The sequence below is a fragment of the Thermobia domestica genome, chromosome 17 (genome assembly GCF_964235325.1).
Source record: "Thermobia domestica chromosome 17, izTheDome1.hap1.1, whole genome shotgun sequence".
NCBI classification, from domain to species: domain Eukaryota; kingdom Metazoa; phylum Arthropoda; class Insecta; order Zygentoma; family Lepismatidae; genus Thermobia; species Thermobia domestica.
The window spans coordinates 96,099,163-96,111,483 of NC_137470.1; the positions used below are offsets into that span (position 1 = coordinate 96,099,163).

Below are 12,321 nucleotides of genomic sequence, written 5' to 3' on the forward strand. Positions count from 1 at the left end.
GTGGTTCAGCTCGTTCCCTTTCATGTGTATCCTGTACTGTACCGTATACCATATGTTGTAGTAAAGCCTCACGAAAAAAAAAAAAAAAAAAAAGAAAAGAAATTAGGCCATAGAGGTCATATAGATCACATGGTAATACGAATATTTTGAGAATTGTTTACCCGTAGGAGTTAACTAGGACAACTAAAATTTACAAAGTTATATATTTGAGTTCAAGGAAACATTTACCAAATTTCGCTTTCGACAATTCCCAAATTTAAAAGGGTGGTCCTATGCACCCCTTCCCAAAATTTTGAATCTGAGCATCAATGTACAATGTCTATGTTCTATGAAAAGAGAATAGACCCTTTTACTCAACAATATAATTACATAACGTGATAAACCCTGATGAAAGGGGGATAAATTAGGTCAATAACAAACCACGTGGCAGTACTAATATTTGGCAGTATTATACTCATAAAAGAGAAAAAGATGGACCACCCAAATTTACAGTGGTAAATATTTCAGTCGTTGAGAAAATTTACCATATTTTATTTTTTGACCATTCCCAAATTTGAGAAGTGGTTTTGTGTACCCTGTACCTTCCCAAAATAATTAGAGAAGTACACCAATGTACCCATGTCTTATGAAAGAGAATGGACTCCTATGCTAACGGAATTGATGATATAAGATAATAAGGCCTTATCAAAGAGGATAAAATAGGTAAAAAACCTCCGAATTTATATTTTGGCAACCTTTTTTACCCATAAAAGAGAACATTTGCCACATTTTTTTTTCATTGTTCCCAAATTTAAGGGGAGTTCCAAGCTACTCCTCCCAAAATTTAAGTGGGGTGCATCAATGTACCCATGTTTTATGAAAGGACATGGACCAATGTACCTGTCCATATAACCATATAAAGTAATAAGGCCTCTTCAGAGAGGACAAAGTAGCTCAAAACCCTCCGAAATTTACATTTTTGGCTATTTCTTTTACCTATGAAACGGAACGAGATGGATCACTCAAATTAGAGAGGTACATACTCTGCTCCTATACACTACCATACCAAATTTTTAAACATGTCAATTTTTAAAATTTAAGGGGTTTGTCCTGTGTACCCCTTCCACAATTAAGAGCGTAGGTTAAGAAACGCGTGCCAAATTCAAGAAAGCATTGACCCCGTATGACGTCATACCAGCTGGTCAGGTCACGTGACATCCGTCAGCCAATCAGAGAAAAGTGGGACCAACTAGCCTCCTTACTGCTGTTTTCACGTAATATATCATTTGTCTTATATGGTTGCTAGTTATTTTCTTCTTTTTCATTTTTCTTCTTTTGTATCTAAAGTTTATTAAGAAAGTTCTGTCAGTGTTTGTTTGAATACCTTTTTAAAGTTATTTGTTAATTCTTACTTTTATTTATTTACCAATTTATTTTGAACTCTTAATTGATTTGAAATCCTTTTAGAGTATTTTACGTTGAATCTGTTTACTCGTTGCTGGTCAGGTGTCAGATTTTCTAAATAAAATAATCTTCTTTTCCCCCCTTTCTTTCAAATTATTAAATCATTCTTCTAGTATGTTTATATTATGTGTGTTTTATTTGTTTGTCTGATGTTTTAGATTTATAACAATAATTTTGACTCGATTTTCTCTTTAAATCTCGAGGAACTGAGTACTCGTTTCAGGAATCGGAAAAGAAATGAGTGTTTTAATTGTTAGGAAATAATTCAGTTAGTCTCTAAATTACATAACAAGGGAGGAAATTGAGAGGATTTATCAAAAGTTGATAAAATCTTAAGAATCGGGTTGTTTCATTGAAGTATTATGGAAAAGGAATAATTACTAGACAGTAAAGAATGAGACTAATTCATAAAGATAAATGAATTAAAATAAACCATGAGGAATAATAGAAGTAAGTATTAAATAGTGATAAAAAATTATTAAAAGAATAGGGACTCAGTGGAAAGTGAGGAATATATGAACCTTCTCTTTTCTTGGTGCTTAGAGGAGTGGACATTTTTTCCACTTTATTCTATCGTTTACCGGCTTCCCTAATCTCTTCAGATTCTTTCCTAATTTTCCCACCTACTCCTCTTTTTCTTCCGTCTACGTTATTGCATCTTCCTTGTGCTCTTCTAGGTATTGGTCTTGCTTGAGTTACCTGATGAGCAATTCTCTGTGTATTCATTTCCATAATGTGTCCATACCATCGTAACTTTCTCTTTTCTATTATTTTTATTATAAATTCTCACTTAAATGCTTCTCGCGCTTTCACATTTTTTACATCTTTGTGTTTTTACTTTCCGAAGAACTTCGTGGAGTTCGTACTTTACTTTCTACTTTTGTTGACATTGGACAGCTTTCAGCTTCGTCTAATAAGGTAGGCAAATATGTACCTACTATGTGGTTGTAGTTTCATTCTTGTCTCGAATTCAGTATTTCAGTATATATCCTGTGTGGAATCCTTTCATGTATAATTTTTTGTTATTTTTCGGTACAGTATTTCATTTTTCATTGGTTTTGTTGTCATTTCTGTTTCCGAAATTAGAGTCCCATTAATTTATTAATGTATGTAACTTCGTTACATTATCTGATAATGATTCTACTTCATCTACATAAATCAATACCTGTATATGTATTTGGTTGTAGATTATGATGTCCTGTAATTTATTATTACATTCTTTATTATTATTATTTAGTATCACATTCTTTTGTTACTTCACTCATTATCTGAATGTGTCCGAGAAGTCCCCGTACTTCCTAGGCTTGAATATTACAGAAAACATTGTCAGGTAATTTTAGTTGCGGCATTTGTAGCACTGTTTTCATGGTCACAAACAGCACTGTCTGGTATCCCTGCGTTCAAGGAGGTCGCGAGGAACATTTCAGTTGTGAAACCATAGCTGATGTGAGTAGCTGCAGTTACACAGTTGACAAACGGTTGGTGGCAAACACAAACGACCACACACACGCAAACAATGACGCAAGGAATGGCTGTGTTTACGGGTCGCTTCGGCAACGACCCACCTCGTAAAGGAATTTTACATGGTTGCGAGAAATGTGTGTTTGTTTTAGGATATGTCAGAAACAGGTCTCGTATTGGAATGAGGAGACACGTGAGAAAGCATGTGCCGCCCTGGCTTGGCAGTTGCGATGTCTCTAATTAAATCATTTTGCAAGAGAGCAACTGAACTGCATATATACCGCGTTTAACAATACATGACCACATTAAAAAATTTTCATACGAAAGCATTAGATGTTTGTGAAAGGTTTATCTGACAGCGACATAGAATAGTGTGTTACAGTCTGCGTACTTTGTTCACACAACTTCCAAATGTTGTATCTCGCTCACGAGTATTATTTTCAGATGAATGTGTAATATTTCGCAGTCCACACAGGAGGAATCTGGTCTTCTAGTCTAAGAAAAATCATCATTATGTGCAAAAGTGGAAACGAAACTTGCCTCATGGTATGATATAGGCTGGGTTCACGAGTATGTCAATGGACATTCTTATTTACACGGTTAATAAATAGGTCATCTGCAAGAGAAGGGAATCATGTATTTTATAGATCGTGTGTGAGTACAGCAGGACGAGGCTGTAGCCCATTTTGCTCTTCAGGTGCTTGATTTCAGTAAACTTCAGCTGGATTGGGAGTTATTCTTCAGTGTCTCCATCTCCATTGAAATGGCCTCCATGAAGCCCGGACCTTACAAAACGAGACATCATAATCAAGTAACATTTATTGGCACATGAGAGATTAAGGAGATGCGTGACAGTGTGGAGGAGGTCTTTCGAATGGTGACTCCTCAGATGCTTCGCAAGATGTCAAGAAGCGCCTATATCTATGTGTAAAGCACAACGGAGCACATATAGATCCATAAAATCACACTGGCATTGCTTTCTATGATACTCAAATGTAGAGGTACGGAGACTTCTCGGACAACCTATATAGCAACGGACTCAGGCTAACTCCATGTTTCAAACCTTTGCTGTACTTAAATTCATCTGTCCCTTCGTTTATTTTAATTCTTCTTACTACGTCCTTACAAACATATAATACCTAACCCTAATTAACTTCTCTTATACTTACCCCCGATATAATGCTTCCCATATTTCTTTTCTTTTTTCACATTATCGAAAGATCATTATTAGGAAAGGTATTATTAGGAAATCTTCATAAAGTTTATTTTGTATTTGACAGTTTTTTCATCATTGTTCTTGGAATTACTTCCTATCCCATAAATCTGGTTCCATTCATTTGGTTCAGAAACAGTAAATATTTGTGGAAGATGTTTCAACCCGCAGACAATTAATTTTGACATCTTGAGTTACCAAATTCGACCAAGACGTCATCAGAGGGTTGGGCGGACGAAGTACGAAAATTTTTAACTGTGAAGAAAGTCGAGTAATACCACGCTAACAATGTGTGTGCAAGGCAAATATTTTGTGCAGCTGTGCCTGTATATTTAACCAGGGTGGTGACGAACTTGGAAAACCGGGAAATGTCAAGGAATTTGAGAAAACAGGGAAACGTCAGGGAATTTTGCTAAGAGTCAAATAATTTTGATTTGCGAAGTGTGAAATTTTTATAACATTAAAACAATGAAATGTTGATACGATTTTTGATGTAATTGAGTGCTTGTCTTTTAATTGGCAGTTTCAAATTTAGAAACTTATCTGTGTTTTCCACTGATGATGTGTAACAAACTTATGTTCTGCAGCTGTCTGCATTATCTTTTGCTTTCATCTTGTACAGTGAAATATCATATTGGTGAATCATCCACAAAATGCAATTGGATCAACGATGTAATGGTAAATTCATTTTCGACGCACACATAATTTCAACATTTTTCCTTTCTGTGTTTCCACTAGTTGCGATTTTGTCGGAGTTTCCTTTCCAGTATTAAATGAGTGTAGCTTATAACAAAAATGAAGGAATTTAGAATTACGGTTACTAGTATTTGAGCTTCTGTGCTTTAATTGTAATGTACTTTAACTCGCAAAGGTGTTTATTTCGGAAGTGATTAGAGGTTTACAAAAATTGCTGATAAAATGGCACAGCAGTGTATACACTGGGTCAATATTCAGTACATAGCCGGACTCAGGCTTTCTTCCAGAAACATTTATCCGGGGACTGCAAAATAAAAATGTGAAAGGGCTACACTGGAAAACTATTTTGGTATATTCACAATAGCAGTTCAATTCTTCTTAGCTTTGGGGGCGATTGGTTAAATAAATATGGCTGGAAAAAACATTAGCCAGAAGAATATCATGGGACTTTTAATCTTTAAATATTGGATACGTCTATATATATCAAAGTATGCTTTCTCCTTTAGCTTATAATACAATATTTATTAATTTTTATTATTTGTAGATACATATTTAATGAGTCTCTATCAAAAACTATACATTTGTAATGTTTTATTAATGAAAATGTGTTTCATAAGTAAATAGGTATAAATATTTTGTTTATTCTTATTAGAAAATTATTCTGGCATTAAAAATGATGTAGCAGTTTGCGAACAATATTTATGGTACATCAGCTTAAATAAAATTCTGTCCTTTTTCTCTTTCCTTTTTCTCTCTCTAATAACTATTTGAGCCAAATTTTTGTGTTCTTTCAGTACCAATACTAAACGTACAAAGCTTTATAAAACTAGATTTTTCAGACCAGACGTATAGAAGGTATTTTGTAACTGGAATGCAGTTTTTGGGAAGGGGCCATAAAAATTGTTTCGGGGGTGGGAGGACGTGCTGCCTTGGGGACACCTCTGGTAGCACTTCTCTCGAAGCATATGTAACAGAGTAGTTATTGTTATTGAGCCTTTCGCACTGAAATGAAAGGAAACAAAAATGAACGGTTAGAATTTAAGATTTCAATTATCATAAAATAACAATCATTGTTACCAGTATACTGTGGAACTAACGGTTTCATGATGTGAAATTCCTGTTTCAAATTTGACATGTTTATGTCTTTACTGCGTGTACTTCATCATATTCATATGGTGCTTTTCTGTATGTTTCTAGCCAATATCATTGGGTTTTGGGATTAAGGATGCAAACTGATTCTTCGTTTCTGACGGTTCGTTATCATGTGTTATAGTAAGTGAACAAAACTGATAAGCGCCAACGCGAAGAAAATATTGAAGGAGGGCTCAAGGTTGTCCATGAGACGAGACGAGACAGAGTATTTCCAATTGAAACAGACACACTTTCCAAGACGAGAAATAAATAACATTCATGACATTTTGTCAAGACGAGATAAGCGCAACCCGTATCCCGTATGTGTTCAGGGAAGAAAATAACCTGTCAAAATAATTTTATAATTGCGCGATTCAGTTGTCGGAGTAGTGTTTTCTCTTTATATTTGTTGATTTAGAGGAACCAGTTTTATATGAAGATTTCGAGCAGAGGGGCTCGTGTAGTAAGAATAGTCACTAAGTTTTTTGTTAGTTTAACGTCGCAGATTATGCACCGAGGCTAATGCAAACGGTGATGATGAGATCGATGATAATGGTGGAATAAGGAAAGTGGAAGGAAATGGGGAAAACCCTGAGAAAACACGTGCACAGTGTTTGTCTACCCCAAGGTCCACTTCGCGGGAGCTGAGATCGAACTCTGGATCCCACGCCCAGAAGTGATCCCTCTACAATTGAGACACCTCGGCCTCCACAATAACTGAATGTGTAAGTTGCATTGGTAGCTAGTTGTTTTATTATACAATACAAGAATACCTCTGATTAGGGTAGAGTAAAGTAAATTACTGGAAGATTCAACTGTGGTTAGTTCTTCCACCATTTGCTTAATTCGTAATTAACATAACGTTTCAACTGATTCCACCTCGCAAAACAACACTTGTCGCAGTTCAAGTGTGAATTCACATTTCCACATTGTCAGAAGAAGTGAAGAAGTAACGTGGCTTAGTTCTCTTCATTAACATATTTTGATGTTGAAGTTCGTGAATTACAGTCGCACTTGTAATATTTTCTAACAAATGTACATATCAGTGGTGTTGCCTGTAACGTTATTTCATCTGCTACGTTACATTCCCTGATTCCAAATGTATATATTGAATATTTATACAGTTCACGAGATTATTATGAATCGCACAACACAGTTATGCACTTATATATATATATATATATATATATATATATATATATATATATATATATATATAATATTCAATTTTAACATATATGGTGTTTGTCACATTAAAATATTATACATTCGGCCTTTACAAGATGGTTCTTCGTTCTATCCATCTTTCTTAGTTACCATAACAACGACATCAAACAGATAAACAAGTCGTCATAGCAACGAAATTAAGAAATATTTTGATATGATATAAATATTTAAATTATTTCTTTACGTTTTTCTTCTTCTTAATTGCTTGTGCTTTTAAAATAGCACTTTTGCCCGTAAATACAGGGTTATTCAAAAAGAAAGAACAGATTTCAAACATGAGCTCCCTCGTGGCTAAGTGGTTAGCGTACGCGCTTTTGGCGTGGGAGACCCGGGTTCAATTCCCGGCGGGAGCTCATGTGGTTCGGATTCCACGTTAATAAGTAGGTCCACGTCTCATATAGCCTCGCTGCTGAACGGGACGCTAAACTAAAATCACCTCACCTCAGATTTCAAACATGTATTTCTTCCAAACTACAAAAGATACAAACATCATTCGAACGTTACTTGATTAAGAAAAGTTTACAATTTATTGTTAGTAATTATGGTGTGCATTCAATATGAGCACCATGTGTTACACGACAAATGTCAAAACGGTGGCTCATTTCTTGCCACACACGAATCAGCTGGTCTCTAGTTATCGAATTCACAGCTTTAACAATTCGATGTCGTAGACCTTCAAGAGTGTCAGGCATAGGAGAGATGAGGGAGGGTTGAGGAATGTTAAGTTCTTTGCTTGCTCGTGATGTGGATTTCTTTGGGCTCCTTTCGTAAAGTGTACGAATACGCTCGACATTCTCGTTCGATGTGCGTGAACGTCCCGTGCTTTTCCCTTTGCAGATGCAACCATCTTTTACGAATTTTCGATGCCACTCGTAAATTTGCTTATGATGCGGCGGTTGTTTATTAAATTGACGGCGAAATGCTCGCTGAACTGCAACAATGGACTCAAGTTTTGCCAATTGTAGCACACAAAAAGACTTCTTCTGTGGTGACGCCGCCATTTCACTACAGACAAACAACAACAAACAACAGCGCCAATGCGGCCGTGATTGGAACTTCTATCCGGGCTGTTTAAATTGTAAATTTTTCTTAATCAAGTAACGTTCAAATCATGTTTCTATCTTTTGTAGTTTGGAAGAAATAAATATTTGAAATCTGTTCTTTCTTTTTGAATAACCCTGTATGAACAATACTTAGGAAGTACATACAAAAATATACATTATCATTGTATGCCATAACATAAAAAAGGATAAATTTTGTCGGTGATATTACCAAAAGCTTTAAACCATTTCTGTGCATCAGATACGTCCTGTGTTGAGAAATTCCAACAGATAAAGGAGCTGATGCGTGCATATTTTGGTGTGATTACAAATGAGATTGCAAAAAGGTTCCGTCTGCATAATATTAAACAAGAAGCAAATCAAACGGTGGCACAGTTTCTGTTAACCCTAAGGAAGAAAGCATCATATTCCAATTAGGGAGCTTCCTCGGAACATGCCTTGCGATACCAATTTAACACAGCAGCTCGAAGACATGCTAAGTGCAAAAAAGCTAACATTTCAGCTACCAAATTATTATTTATGATACAATTAAACTCCTACTCATATCTCCCTATTTGATTCCAAAGGTTTGGAACGGGTGCATAGGACGTAGGGAAACCCCTATCTCTCAAATACATTCGCCACAAATCCATCTATGTATCACAGTATTCAGTGTGCCATAAGCTGTGATTCAGATGAATCTTAACGGCACCACTTCCAAAATATTATGTTTTCAAATTTTAGGGGCCATCCAAATTTACATTTTCCAGAGATCTAGCACTCAATATACCATAAGCTTTAATATAGCATGCAAATTAGTAAATGAGTCATGACATATTTCTTCTAATACAGTTTCCGAATTAAGTAATTGATTGTAATGTACAAGTATCTTTTTTTTTTTTTTTTTTTTTTCAATTCCAATATTAGGAAATACCCAAATATTATAAAACACCCAAATTCCAATATTAGGAAACACCCACACCCTAGCCCTATCTATCTACCAGGATGTAACATTCTTTACACTATAAATCGTAGTAGACTTTCAAATATCAGGTCGTCTAGAAAGTATTGAAACTTTTGCACTTAAGGTGGCGTTAATGTCCCAAATCTCAGAGTATATGAGTCATAGTGGGTCAGGTCTAATGTCATGTTACAGTTGACAATTGAAGCTACTAGATGTGAAAAAATGTGGGAATTATTGTAATAAGGCGTAAGGTATTGCGCCGTGAAGAGGAGCGAACTTTGAACAAAACCGTGCCAAACTATACAATTTTATTTTGATAAAGTTGGAAAATGCTGAGCAGGCCAGTGAAGAGATGTGTGCTGTGTATGGGTAAGATGCGTTATCAAAAACTAGAGCCAAGAGATGGTTCAGTTGCTTTCGTTCCGGAAATTTTGATGTCCAATGTCCAAGATGCTCCTCGCAATAGTCTTCGAATCACAGCAGAAGTGAAAGTTTTTCTGGAAAAAGTCGAGCAAGATTGGCATGTACGCAGTCGTAAACATCGATCATCAGACAGTGTTAAACCATTTATAAAAAGCTGACTAGAAAAAGAGGTTCGACGTTTGGGTACAATATGATCTCACTCAAAAAATTATATATGATCGAATTTATAACTGCAAATCGCTACTGTAACTTAACAAACTCGAACCATTTCTGAAGTGGTTGATTAGAACTGGTGGCAAATAGCCTACGACAACAATATGCGAAAGCAATTGTAGTCGAAGCGGTGAGAAGCTCCGCAATCCGCGGAAAAACCTACATTGGAGTCCAGGAATTTTATGCTGTGCGTTTGGTGGAATTGGAAAGGCATCGTGCATCACGAGTACTACATTTTAAGAACAATAGACTCGAACCTAGGGTCTTATTTCGTACCAGCGTTCGCAAAAATTGCGGAGCATAACGCAACCTAAAACTTCTAAACATCAGTTATAACTGATATGTCTGTTATCTCAAAGAACTAAAACGTAAATCTTGCTTTGCGTTGACGTAAACCATTACAGAATGGGGTCTCTGTATTGCCGACAGTTAGCGCGACTGCACCCAGCAATTAAAAGGAACCTCTAGAACTGGTGAACAAGGAGGGCTTTGTATACCACGCTGAAAACACCAGACCACGTAGATATTTAATGTGCCACCAGAAACTGAGATAACCTGGCTGGGATATTTCAATGCATCCACTGTACAGCCTGTACCTGGAACCATCAAAATATCGTTTGTTTTGGTTCCTGCAGAACTCCCTGCCGGGTGTTCTTTTTTTTTAACCAGAAAGCATACAAGTTTTGTAGCGACGAGAAGATGGCATAAGATCATCGACCAAAATGGTACGTATGTGATTTCATAATGTATAACCTCCAATGGCTCAATACGTTTTAGACAACCTCATAGCTAAATGAATCAGAACGTTCTATTTCCAACTACTATTGTTGGCAATATTTTACTCATCGATGGAGACAAGGTGGACCACTCAAATTTACAGAAGTATGTACCCTAGTCTTATACAACATTTACCAAATTTTATTTTCTGGCAATTCCAGAAATTAAAAGTGGTTCAAAGTACCCTCCAATAATTTGAGAGGTGTGCACTATGGTGCTATTGTCTTATGAAAGAAAGAACCCGTGTATAGGGTAGGCGCATGCAATGGCGAGCACCTAAGGAAAAATGATTGTATATGGTATATGCAAAATTTATTGAACTAAAAATGTTAACTTACAAGGGAACCTTCCGAAAATGATAGTTGCAGTGAAAGTTATGACCTATGCCAATTGAAAGAGCTGTAACAGAGATGAGCATTCCCAAAAAATTAGCTGCCCATAGCAATAGATTCTAGAAATATAAGGGGTGGAAGTTCGGGAAACAGCAAGGTTAGACAAGAGGGAAAAGTGCAAATTCCGCAAAAAAAAAAAAAAAAGGGGGGGCACGGCAAAATACAATGCTTACAATTGATGTATAGAAAGAGACTTGCCACAATAGGGAACAAATAAAGGTCACCAGTGGGGTTAACAGTGTTGCCAACTGCAATGAAAAGTACAGGTTTTGCAAAGAGCACTATATGAAATGAGTGCAATATTCAGTGTCAACCTGTCATGTAGAATATAAGATATGACGTGTATAATCAGTGGTACAATCTAACAAAAGAAAATAAAAAACAGAAGTACGAAAAACACAGAAAAGACGGAGTTGGCCATAATGCGCCACATTTGATCACGAGCTGTACATATTAGAATGAACAAAACAAGAAAGCACCAACTATGCAGGAAACCGACGTACCTAGAGTCGAAAAGAAAAACTAGTTCCAAAGTTGGCAACACTGATCATGAAAATCCAGACAAGTCTAATAGTTAGGCCACTCGCTTCACAAAAAGAAAATTCCGGCAACAGGCATCACTCGGAAATACATCAATGCTGGAGTGATTGAGGCATGTCAAGTCGGGGAACATATGCATGCAGCAACGCATATCAGAAATATTTACTATATGGGATTTCAAAATGGCCGCCAAAAATATCTGCTCGGTGACAAGAACAACGTGCATTTTTGCGGCCAATTTGAAACCCGTGCTTCATATAGCAAATGTTTCTTATAGGCGGTGTTGCATCTATCCAAAGAAATATCATCCGCCCCCTGTTGCCATTTGAAATGTTGCGGTTGACCACTCGAGCCTTATGATGGGGCCCTGAGGGATTTGCTTCTTACAAAGTTTTCTTGGCCCTCGACATGGGTACATTCCTGTGCAATTGTATTTGCAACATCTCTTTTCGCTTCGCAGCAATTTGAGATCACAATGTTCGATGCCATGTTAAAACACAACATATATTTGTGGCGGCCATTTTGAAAATCATGCTTCATATAGAAAATGTTTCCTATAGATGTTGTTGCACATTCCATGATCTATAGAAAGAGGTACCACTCGGTCGCTGTTGCCATTTGAAAGTTTGAAGTTGGCTCCTGGGACCCTATGATGGGGATCCTGGGGGCACTTGCTTCTCACAGACTTTTATCGCCCCCTGACATTGGTATATTCCTGAACAACTGAATCCGTCACATTTTTGTTCGTTTCGCAAGTCTTTCAGGTCACAATCTTGGTGGAACACCCTGTATATTCCCACA

General features: G+C 36.6%; 1 protein-coding gene across 2 annotated transcripts in view; it reads left to right on the plus strand.

Annotated features, from left to right (window-relative positions):
• ArfGAP1 (ADP-ribosylation factor GTPase-activating protein 1) overlaps positions 1-12,321 on the plus strand; it is a 703,111-nt gene that overhangs the window by 144,983 nt on the left and 545,807 nt on the right. The window lies entirely within an intron of this gene.